Here is a 13,102-nt window from a genome sequence, read left to right as displayed (position 1 = left end):
GAGTCCAGAGGAGGTTTACGAGGATGATTCCGGGAATGAAGGGGTTAACATATGAGGAGCATTTGGCAGCTTTGGAACTGTACTCACTGGAATTTAGAAGAATGCGGGGATATCTCATTGAAACCTACCAAATGTTGAAAGGACAAGATAAAGTGGACGTTTCCTATGGTGGGGGTATCCAGAACTTGAGGGCACAGCCTCAAAATTGAGGGGCAACCCTTTAGAAGGAGGAATTTTTTTTAGCCAGAGAGTAGTAAACCTGTGGACTGCTCTGCCACAGACTGTGGTGGAGGCTAAGTCCATGCATATATTTAAGGTGATAGTTGATCATTTCCTGATCAGTCAGGGCATCAAAGAATATGGCGAGAAGGCAGGTGTATGAGGTTGAGTGGGATCCAGAATCAGCCATGATGGAATGGTGGAGCAGACTTGATGGGCTGAATGGCCTAATTCTGCTCCTCTGTCTTACAGTCCATATTCAGATCTGTAGATTGGTGGCTGAAGTTAAGTTGCTGAATTTATTTGCTACATGTGCTAATCCCAAAAAACACCCTAACAGTAGGCACATACAAAGAGCAATCTGGCATCGAAAAATAAATGGACTGCACAGAGAAGAGAAAAAGATTAAAAAGACAAATTGTAGTTTCAAAAACAGCACTAATCTGCATGTTGTTGATGAAAAATCTGAAATTGATGAGAGTGATACAGCACTGGCTGGCATTAAGATTTACAATATGAAAACTAAAATATTCAAGCAATATGGCTTGTGCCAGAAGTGAACAGCAAATTAATTAAAATGGAATTGGATACTGGTTTAGCTATGCCAGACATTTCACAAAAAGAGCTTAAATGACATTTCAAAGAAATTGAAGCCTGTAGATATCTCCAACTAAGAACTTATTCTGGAGAAAAGATAATTCCTGTGGGAATGACATTCATAATGTGTGAAATACAACAACCAAGTCAAACGAACATTGGGCTTGTTTGTGGTAATAGTAGGAGGGCCATAGTAGGGGTGTGATTGGCTGAGACAATTGCATCTTAATTGGAGATCCATCCACTATTTACATGCCAGATCCCTGTAATAGAGTCAACTGGAAGCAAAATAAGAAAGGTACTGGATGATGCCACAACTGTCTCAGTGCTATACATCATGAGCTGCTGCCCTACAGAAGGCAAACAGATGTTGGTGCCAGTCTCTGTGCCTCTGGTTGGAAAGTATATTGGACCAAGGATGGACCATGCTGCTAGAAGGAAGCATGAAAATATCGAAAGCAGTGGTCAGACTGCAACAGTTTTTGTAGGAAACATATCTGAGAAAGTTTCTGATACATCAATCAAGCAGTTACTTGTGAATTGTGGCTTTGTTTTAAGCTGGAAATGAGTTCAAGGAGCTTCAGGAAAGCTGCAAGCATTCAGCTTTTGTGAGTTTAAAGACCCATAATCTACTCTGCATGCATTAAGGTTACTGCACAAACTTTGACTGGGAGATAAAAAGCTGCCCGTTAAAGTAGATGCAAAAACTAAAGCCCAGCTGGATAAACGGAACACCATAAAGAAAGGAGTCAGTGGAGATATGAAAACAGAGGATTCATCAGAGTATGTTGTGGATGAGGAAACCAGGAGAGAGATCAGATCGTAAAGGGAATAATAGAAGGATTAATAGGAAAATATTCCAGTAATCTAAATGGACCTTCCCAAGATCAAGATACTCAAACTAAAAGAAGAAAAAGGAAGAAGAAGAAAAGTGTCCAGATCTGTAAGAACCAATTCCTGCAGTCTCAGAGTCAACTCCCACAACCACCACAGAGGAGGCCCCAGAACTTAAGATTGTTTTCACAGCCACACGTTTCACCTGCCAAGCAGATTGACCTCCCTTGTCAGGAAAGACATTATCCCACAAGAGTGAGGAAGCCTCCACAGTGATTAAATCCTTGGGCCTGAATGGGACAATTTAAAACTTACTGTGCTGTGGATGTCTGTATGGTAGTTGTATATATAGTTGAGATGCATTCTATATTGAGTTGTTTATAGCTAAGCAGGGAGGAGTATTGTGTATTTAATATTTAAGTATTATTTGTGTAAATTTGTAAATATATTATGTGAGTAAGCATTCTTTACTTGTTTAAATAATTCCTTATGGGTTATATGTAAAAATACATTACCTGCATACGTCATGATGCTACCATATGACACATACGTGCCTCACTAGGCTCACATTTCAGACTCCTGTCTTTTTCTTGCAATTAGTTCTTATGTTTTGAAGTTAAAAGCATAACTAAGACTAATAAATTGTTCATTTGTATGACAAGATGGGTAAGAAGTTCCTGGGTGTCAACATCTCAGACGATCTATACTTGGCTCAACATATTGTTGCAATCACAAAGAAGGCACACCAGCAGCTATATTTTGTTAGGAATTTTAGGAGATTTGATATGCAACCAAAGACTCTAGCAACTTTCTACAGATGGGGAGCATTCTGACTAGTTACAACACCACATGGTCTAGACTCTCCAATGCATTGGATCAGAGGGTTGTAGGCTAGCCTCCCCACCACTGAGAATATCTTCACAAGACGGACAACACACTGGAGGAACTCAGCAGATCAGGCAGCATCCATGGAAACGAGCAGTCAACGTTTCGGGCAGAGACCCTTCATCAAGACTGAAGAAGGAGGGGGCAGGGGCCTTATAAAGAAGGTGGGGGGAGGGTGGAAGGTGCCAGGTGAAAAACCAATCAGTGGTAAGATCAAGGGGTGGGGGGGGAAGCAGGGAGGGTATAGGCAGGAAAGGTGAAGAAGGAATGTAAGGTGAAAGCACTATGGGTAGTAGAAGTAGGCAGAATCATGAGAGGTGATAGACAGCTAGAAGAGGAGGCAGAGTGAAAGTGGGATGGGGGAAGGGAGCGGGAGGGAATTACTAGAAGTTGGAGAATTTGATGTTAATACTAAGGGGCTGGAGACTACCCAGACAGTATATGAGGTTATGCTCCTCCAACCTGAGTTTGGCCTCATCATGGCAGTAGAGGAGGCCATGTATGGACACATCCGAATGGGAATGTGAAGCAGGGTTCAAGTGGGTGGCAACCGGGAAATCCTCTCTGTTGTTGCAGACGGAGTGGAGGTGCTCGACGAAGCGGTCCCCCAATCTGCGTTTGCTCTGAGTTTCAGATGTGGGAATCTTCCAGCTTCCCAGATGGCCACATCTGTGCCACGTGCACTGAGGTGCAGCTTCTGAGAGACTGTGTTAGGGATCTGGAGTTGTGGCTTGAGGTCCTACAGCTTATTAGGGAAAGTGAGAAGGAGATAGACAGGAGCTACAGGGAGTTAGTCTAACTCCTGCAGCCTCGGGGTGACAAATGGGTGACTGTCAGGGAAGGAATGAGAAGAGCTCAGATAGTAGAGAGCACATCTCTGGCCATCTCCCTCAGTAATTGTTATCTCATTTTGGATGCTGTTGGGGGGGCGGGGGTGTGACCTAACAGAGGATGAGCATCAGGTCTCTGGCAGTGAGCCTGGTTCCATGGTGCAGAAGGGAGAGAAGAAGATGAGGAATGCAGTAGTCATAAGGGATTCATTGGTGAGGGGAACAGACAGGATGTCCTGTCAGCCTGATAGAAATACCTGCATAGCGTGTTGCCTCCCAGGTGCCAGGGTTCGGGATGTCTCAGATCAGCTGCAGAGTATTCTGAAGGGAGAGAGTGAACAGCCAGAAGTCTTGATACACGTTGGTACCAACGACATAGGTAGAAAAAGGGAGGAGGTGCTGAAGAGAGAATTCAGGGAGTTGGGTAGGAAGTTGAAAAGCAGGAATCCAGGGTAGTAATCTCAGGAATGCTGCTAATGAGTGCAAGAATAGCATGATCAGACATATATATTAATGTGTGGCTGAGAGACTGGTGTAGGGGGCAGGGCTTCAGGTTCCTGGATCACTGGGGCCTCCTGTACAAAAAGGATGGGTTGCAGCTGAACCCAAAGGGGTCCAATATCCTAGCAGGCAGGTTTAATAGAGCTGTTAGGGAGGGTTTAAACTAATTTGGCAGGGGGAAGGGAACTGGAATGATAGGGCTGAGGAAGGGGAAAACAGAAATAAATCAAAGATAGCATGCAATGGAGATGATGAAAAGGACAGGCAGGAGATGAGGCATAATCACAGCCAGTGGTTACGGAGTTACAGGGCAATAGAGGCGTGGTGCAGTTAAAACAGAAAGCAAAAAATATTGGCCTGAAAGTGTTATATTTGAATGCACGCAGCATGGGAAATAAAATGGACGACCTTGAAATTCAGCTACAGATTGGCAAGTATGATGTTGTGGCCATCTCTGAAACTTGGCTAAAGGATGGTTCCCATTGGGAGCTGAATGTCCGAAGATATATGATGTATCGGAAAGATAGGTTAGTAGACAGAGGGGGTGATGTGGTCTTGTGTATAAGAAATAATAGTAAATCATTAGAAAGGGATGACATAGGATTGGAAGGTGTAGAGTTTCTATGGGTTGAATTAAAAAATGGCAAGGGTAAAAGGACACTAATGTCAGTTGTATACAGGCTTCCAAACAGCAGCTGGAATGTGGATTACAAATTACAGCAAAAGATAGAAAAGGCATGTCAGAAGGGCAATGTCATGATAATCGTTGGGGATTTTAACATGAAAGTGGATTGGGAAAACCAGGCCAGCACTAGACCTCAAGAGAGAGAATTTGTAGAATGTCTAAGGGATGGCTTTTTAGAACAGCTTGTTGTTAAGCCCACTAGGGGATCAGATTGGGTGTTGTGCAATGATCCAGAGGTGATAAGAGAGCTTAAGGTTAAGGAACCCTTAGGGAACAGTGATCACAATATGATTGAGTTCACTTTGAAATTTGAGAAGGAGAAACTAAATTCCATTGTTTCAGCATTTTAGTGGAATAAAGGAAATTACAATGGCATGAGAGGGGAACTGGCCAAGTTTGACTGGAAAGAGACACCAGCAGGAAGGACAGCAGAGCAGGAATGGTTGAGTTTCTGCGAAAAATGAAGGAAGTGCAAGACAGATATATTCAAAACAAGAAGAAATTTTCAAATGGAAGAAGGACAGCACTATGGCTGACAAGTGAAGTCAGAGCCAAAGTAAAAGCAAGAGAGAGGCCATACAAGGAAGCCAAAGCCAGTGGGAAGATAGAGGATTCAGAAGCTTATAAAAACTTGCAGAAGGGGACTAAGAAGGTAATTAAGAAGGAAAAGAAGAATTGTGAAAGGAAGCTGGCAACTAATATCAAAGAAGATACAAAAAGCTTTTTTAAGTATATAACAGGTAAAAGAGAGTTGAGGATAGATATAGGACCAATAGAAAATGATGCTGGAGATATTGTAATGAAAGACGCAGAGTTGGCAGAGGAACTGAATGCGTATTTTGCATCAGTCTTCACAGTGGAAGACGTCTGCAGAATACTGGACATTCAGGAGTGTCAGGGAAGTGAAGTATGTGCAGTAAAAATTATGACTGAGAAGGTGCTCAGGAAGCTTAATGGTCTGAGGGTGGATAAATCTGGACCTGATGGAATGCACCCTTTGGTTCTGAAGGAAGTAACTGGAGAGATTGCAGAGGCATTAACAATGATCTTTCAAGAATCAATAGATTCTGGCATTCTACCTGATGACTGGAAAATTGCAAATGTTACTCTGCTATTTAAAAAGGGTGGGAGGCAGCAGAAAGGAAACTATAGACCTGTTAGCCTGACATCAGTAATTGGGGAAATTGTTGGAATTGATTATTAGGGGTGAGATTACAGAGTACTTGGAGATACATGACAAGATAGGCCAAAGCCAGCATGGTTTCCTGAAAGGAAAATCCTGCCCGACTAACCTACTGCAATTTTTTGAGGAAATTGCAAGCAGGGTAGATAAAGGAAATGCAGTAGATATGGTGTACTTGGATTTTCAGAAGGCCTTTGGCAAGGTGCCGCACATGAGGCTGCTTAGCAAGATAAGATCCCATGGAATTACAGGGGAGTTACTAGCATGAGTGGAGCATTGGCTGATCAGCAGAAAACAGAGTGGGAATAAAGGGATCCTATTCTGGCTGGCTGCCGGTTACCAGTGGAGTTCCACAGGGGTCGGTGTTGGGACCGTTACTTTTTACAATGTATGTCAATGATTTGGACTATGGGATTAATGGATTTGTGACTAAATTTGCCGATGATACAAAGATCGGTGAAGGAGCAGGTACTGTTGAGGAAACAGAAAGCCTGCAGAGAGAGTTTAGGGAAATGGGCAAAGAAGTGGGAAATGAAATACAATATTGGAAAGTGTATGGTCATGCACTTTAGTGGAAGAAATAAATGGGCAGACAATTATTTAGATGGGGAGAGAATTCAAAATGCAGAGATGCAAAGGGACTTGCGAGTTCTTGTGCAGCATACCCTAAAGGTTAACCTCCAGGTTGAGTCGGTGGTGAAGAAGGCAAATGCAATTTTGGCATTCATTTCTAGAGGTATAGAATAAAAGAGCAGGGATGTGATGTTGCGGCTCTGTAAGGCATTCGTGAGACCAAACGGAGTATTGTGTGCACTTTTAGGCTCCTTATTTCAGAAAGGATATACTGACAGTGGAGAGGGTTCAGAGAAGATTCACGAGAATGGTTCCAGGAATGAAAGGGTTATCATATGAAGAACATCTGGCAGCTCTTGGGCTGTATTCCCTGGAGTTCAGCAGAATGAGGGGGGATCTCATAGAAACATACTGAATATTAAAAGGCCTGAACATATAAGATATGGCAAAGTTATTTCCCATGGTAGGGGAGTCCATGACAAGAGGGCACAACTTCAGGATTGAAGAACGTCCATTTAGAACAGAGATGCAGAGAAATTACTTTAGTCAAGAGAGTGGGTAAATCTGTGGAATTTGTTGCCACGAGTGCTGTGGAGGCCAAGTTATTGGGTACATTTAAGGCAGAGATAGATAGGCTCTTGATTAGCCAGGGCATCAAAGGGTGTTGGGAGAAGGCAGGGGAGTGGGGATGACTGGAAGAATTGGATCATAAGACCATAAGATATAGGAGCAGAAGTAGGCCATTCAGCCCATTGAGTCTGCTCCACCATTCCATCATGGCTGATCCAATCTTCCAGTGATCCCCACTCCCTTGCTTTCACCCCACACCCTTTGATGCCCTGGCTAATCAAGAACCTATCTATCTCTGCCTCAAATACACCCAATGACTTGGCCTCCACAACCGCTCGTGGCAACAAATTTCACAGATTTACCACCCTCTGACTAAAGTAATTTCTCCACATCTCAGTTCTAAAAGGACACTCTTCAATCCTGAAGTTGTGCCCTCTTATCCTCGAATCCCCTACCATGGGAAATAACTTTGCCCCATATCTAATCTGTTGAGGCATTTTAACATTCGGAATGTTTCTGAGATCTCCCTCTCATTCTCCTGAACTCCAGGGAATACAGCCCAAGGGCTGTCAGACGTTCCTCACATGGTAACCCTTTCATTCCTGGAATCATTCTCATCAACCTTCTCTGAACCCTTTCCAACATCAGTATATCCTTTCTAAAATAAGGAGCCCAAAACTGCACACAATACTCCGTGTGGTCTCTCGAGTGCCTTATCAAGCCTCAACATCACATCCCTGCTCTTATATTCTATAACTCTAGAAATGAATGCCAACATTGCATTCTCCTTCTTCACAACTGACTCAACCTGGAGCTTAACCTTTAGAGTATCCTGCACAAGGACTCCCAAGTCCCTTTGCATCTCCGCATTTTGAATTCTCTCCCCATCTAAATTATAGTCTGCCTGTTTATTGTATGCCCATGATTGTATGGCGCAACAAACTCAATGGGCTGAATGGTCTACTTCTGCTCCTATATCTTATTGTCTTATGTGACAATCAGAAACCAATTTACCTTTAGATTGGAGGTGCTGTCCAGAGCTTACTGCCCTTACTGGAGAAATGGTAACCTCTGGGTCACTAAACAAGAGAGAACAGTTACTGAACACCACAGTCAACAAGGTTTCTGAAGGCTAGGAGCAACTGGTTGAGGCTGGCTGGTTAACTGAGTGAGGAAGGGCTGTGGATGAGAGCTGGGTTTATATAAGCTGCAGGTGACTTGTTGGAAATGAGTGGCAGGTGACTCCTGTTAGCTAAGTGGAGATTGGGAGGTGCCTGCCTATGCAGGCCTGACATGTATTGAAATTGTAATTGTTTTACTAATGTCATATGTACCATGGTACAGTGAGAAATTTGTCTTATTTACTATTCATACAGATCAGTTCATCAAGGTAAAACATCGGAATGCAGGATAAATTGTAATAGCTACAGAGAAAGTGCAGTGCAGTGAGACAATAAGGTTCAAGGTCATAATGAACTAGACTGTGAGATCAAATGCCTATTTTATCATACTAGGGAAACATTCTTAGTCTTACAACAGAAGGATAGAAGTTGTTGTTGAACCCAGCAGTATATGCATTTTGCTTTTTGTATCATTTGTCCATTGGGAGGGGAAGAAGGGAGAATGAGCAGGGTGATGCTGGCTGCTTTACTCAGGCAGCAAGATAGAGTCCATGGAGGAGACTAGTTTCTGTTATATGCTGAGCTACATCCACAGCTCTCTGTAATTTCTTGTGGTCATGGGCAGAACATTTGCCATACCAAACTGTGAAACATCCAGAAAGGATGCTTTCTATGGTGCATCAATAAAAATTAATGAGGAGATGCCAAATTTCTTTAGCCTCCTAAGGAAGTAGAGGTCCTAGTGAGCTTTCTTGGCATTGGGGTTTATATGGTTGGGTTATAACAGGCAATTAGTTGGCTGATAGCTTTCTTTTTCATTATCAACCACATATATCATCTGCCAACTTATTAATCATAGGCCCCCTATGCATGTTCAACTTAATTGATACTTAAAACATGATGCTGGAGACCTCATACAGTATCCCTTGAATCAAGATAATGTAGCTGTTAGCATATTGCTATTATAGCACCAGTGACTCAGGTTTAATTCTACCACTATCTGTAAGGAGTTTGTACATTCTCCCTGTGACTTTGTGAGTTTCCTCCCACATTCTAGAGATGTATAGGTTAGTAGGTTAATTAGTCATATGGGTGTAATTAGGCAGCATGGGCTCATTTAGATAGATAGATAGATAGATAGATAGATAGATACTTTATTCATCCCCATGGGGAAATTCAACTTTTTTCCAATGTCCCATACACTTGTTGTAGCAAAACTAATTACATACAATACTTAACTCAGTAAAAAATATGATATGCATCTAAATCACTATCTCAAAAAGCATTAATAATAGCTTTTAAAAAGTTCTTAAGTCCTGGCGGTAGAATTGTAAAGCCTAATGGCATTGGGGAGTATTGACCTCTTCATCCTGTCTGAGGAGCATTGCATCGATAGTAACCTGTCGCTGAAACTGCTTCTCTGTCTCTGGATGGTGCTATGTAGAGGATGTTCAGAGTTATCCATAATTGACCGTAGCCTACTCAGCGCCCTTCGCTCAGCTACCGATGTTAAACTCTCCAGTACTTTGCCCACGACAGAGCCCGCCTTCCTTACCAGCTTATTAAGACGTGAGGCGTCCCTCTTCTTAATGCTTCCTCCCCAACACGCCACCACAAAGAAGAGGGCGCTCTCCACAACTGACCTATAGAACATCTTCAGCATCTCACTACAGACATTGAATGACGCCAACCTTCTTAGGAAGTACAGTCGACTCTGTGCCTTCCTGCGCAAGGCATCTGTGTTGGCAGTCCAGTCTAGCTTCTCGTCTAACTGTACTCCCAGATACTTGTAGGTCTTAACCTGCTCCACACATTCTCCATTAATGATCACTGGCTCCATATGAGGCCTAGATCTCCTAAAGTCCACCACCATCTCCTTGGTCTTGGTGATATTGAGACGCAGGTAGTTTGAGTTGCACCATATCACAAAGTCCTGTATCAGTTTCCTATACTCCTCCTCCTGTCCATTCCTGACACACCCCACTATGGCCATTTTCCATTTGACTGGAAAGGCCTGTTACTGTGCTGTATCTCCAAATGAAATAAAGGTAAGAATTACTGCATACAGCCCTCAATGACTATTATCCTTTGCTATTGCCCACTGAGTCAATTTTAATGCAATTTACTTCTTTTCTTGATAAAACAGATTTTACTTGATGTTACCTGCATCATACGTGAATTAAGTGTCATCAATAATTGTTGCACACAATAAAAACATAAGAATATAGGCACAAAATGTCACCTGGCCCCTCAAGCCTGCTCTACTGTTTAATATGGATCAATCCCAGGCCTCAACTCCTTCTCTGTGCCTGATCCCCAAAGTCTGCCAGTCTTTGAAAAATTTACCTACGTCCACTTTAAATTCTTATGATCCAGCCTCCACAACTCTCTGGACTAGGGAATTCCAGTGATTCACCACCTCCTGCAAGAAGAAATTTTAACTGACTGGCACCTTATTTTAAATTCACATTCCTTTGTTCACGATTTTCCCACTAATGAAAACATCTCAACTTCTAACTCATTATGCCCTCTTAAGACTTAACACATTTCAACAGAATTGTCCCTTATTAACTCTTCTAAATATCAAAGAACACAGAGCCAATTTGTTCAGCCTTTAATTAGGACAGTCTTCTCATCCCACCCAAACTGAGGATTGGAGCTTGGTCGCGGTAGCTCTGAAGCAGCATCTCCACTAGCTGTGTCACTGTACCACCTCACTGTAACAAGCTATCATTAGTCCTCTAAGTGAACCTTCAGGCTCCCGAACCTGCAGAGGTGTCTTCATTCACCTTAACACTGAGTTGATCCTATAGACTCAGTTTCAAAGACTCTGCAACTTATGTTTTTAGTATTGTTTTTACTTACTTATTACTATTGTTTTATATTTGCACATTTTGTCTTCTTTTGCATATTAGTTGTCAGTCTTTGTGTGTGGTTATTTGTTGTATTTCTTTGTGCTACTGTGAATGTCTGCAAGAAAATGAATTTCAGGGTACCAAATGGATACATATATGTATCTTGATAATAAATTTGCTTTGAACCTTGAAAAGCTATTCCCTGGTGAGAATTTTGCTTCCAGTTCAACGTGGTGAGTTTTAAGCCCTTTGTGAAGGATGGTCATCCAAGTGATGGTGGAAAATTTTTAAATTATTTTAAAGCTCTTCTGTATTCTAATAAATTTAAAGCAAGTAGTAAGCAGTTGGATTTATAGTATGTAATCACTTGTCTAAAATGGCTACTAGCAGGTCCAAATAGAGCTGATCAGGCATCATTGTCAAAAACTGAATTTTCATGTATCAATTACAGCACGTTGCCCTAATGATCTGTGATAGTATGGGGTTATCCAGTTCTGAGATCAGGTTAAAATTCAGACTAGTCAAATTCTGACTGAGCTTATAGCTTTTCTTTTTTTTGTAATTTATTTGTTATTGAAGTTCATCATCAAACAAATATTTCCATAAGATGTATTTCAGATATTGTACATATATATCATATATACCACAGATCTCCACATAATATTTATCTGAGGTATACACTTATAGAAAGAGGAAAGAAAGAACAAGTGAAAGGAGAAAACTATGTACAAGTAGGGAGTGATTTTTTTTTTACAACATATTCATTGATTTGTGGGAATAAAATCAGGCCTATGAGGTGTTATGTAGTTAAACCATTTTTCCCAGTATGAATCGAATTGTTCCAACTTATGATTAACAGATACTGTTATCTTCTCCATTTTGTAAATGTCCATTGTAATGTCCATCCATGCATTTAAAGCTGGGCTCTCCTGGGATAACTATTTCCTAGTAAGAGTCTTTTTACCAGCCACCAACAGTATATTCATTAAATATTTATCTCTTTTCAACCATTCTTGAGGTATATACCCAAAATATCTGGTCTTATTTTCTAAGGATATTTCACATTTGAAGATGTCTTGTAGGGCATTGTGTATCCTACTCCAATAGTCTTTGATAACGGGGCATTCCCTGAAAATATGATAATGGTTTGCATTTTGATTTCCACAATTTCTCCAGCAAACAGGGAGGTTACTAACATAATGGGATTTCTGAGAGGGTGTAATAAAATATCTTATCAAGTTTTTCCATCCAAACTCCCTCCATTTCTGTGAACTGGTACACTTCCATTGATACCTCCATATTGTTGTCCATTCTTCCTCAGATATAATTATCCCTCCTTTTAATGTATGAAGTCGAATGTGTCTTAAGATTTGACAAACCCTTATACACGCTTGAAATGATTCTACTACTGTTATCTGAATTTTATGCTTTTCTAAATAGCTCTATTAAACATGTACTTGCCTTGGTTACATTTTTAACCATCCTATTAACATATTGTCCCATCTGTAAATACTGATAAAAGTCTTGTTTTTCTAATAAGTGATTCTCTTTAAGCATTTCAAAACTGAAGTGTTCCTTCTTTCATTATATCACAAAGAACTATTATTCCTTTAACTGTCCAGTCCTTAAATCTAGCATCCAGTTTATTTGGCATAAAATCCAAGTCATAGGCACACCATGTAAGAATTGCAATATCTCCCTCTAGTTTATATTCTTTTATAGTAGTTTTCCATATTTTAAGAGTCCATTTCACCCATGGGTTATCAATAGTATTTATGTACCTTTTGTAGGTTGTCATCAGCCAAAATTGCCTGTATGAGGATGGGAAGTATCCCCTTCTCAATGTTTTTCCATTGAGCGTCATATGATGGATTGCACCAACACATCACAGCTCTCAACTATGCTACAAAATAATAATCTCTAAGAGAAGATAGGCCCCATCCCCCTTTTTCCTTGGCTAATTGCGAAGTTTTGAGACGAACTCTGGGCCTTTTACCTTGCCAAGTATATCTTGATAACATCTTGTTCCATTCATAGAACAATACAGCACAGTACAGGCCCTTCAGCCCACAATGTTGTGCCAACCCTTAAACCCTGCCTCCCATATAACCCCCAACCTTAAATTCCTCCATATTCCTGTCCAGTAGTCTCTTAAATTTCACTAGTGTATCTCCCTCCACCACTGACTCAGGCAGTGCATTCCACGCACCAACCACTCTGAGTGAAAAACCTTCCTCTAATATCCCCCT

This window comes from Hemitrygon akajei, chromosome 14 (assembly GCF_048418815.1).
Source record: "Hemitrygon akajei chromosome 14, sHemAka1.3, whole genome shotgun sequence".
NCBI classification, from domain to species: domain Eukaryota; kingdom Metazoa; phylum Chordata; class Chondrichthyes; order Myliobatiformes; family Dasyatidae; genus Hemitrygon; species Hemitrygon akajei.
Note: the sequence above shows the minus strand (reverse complement) of the source record.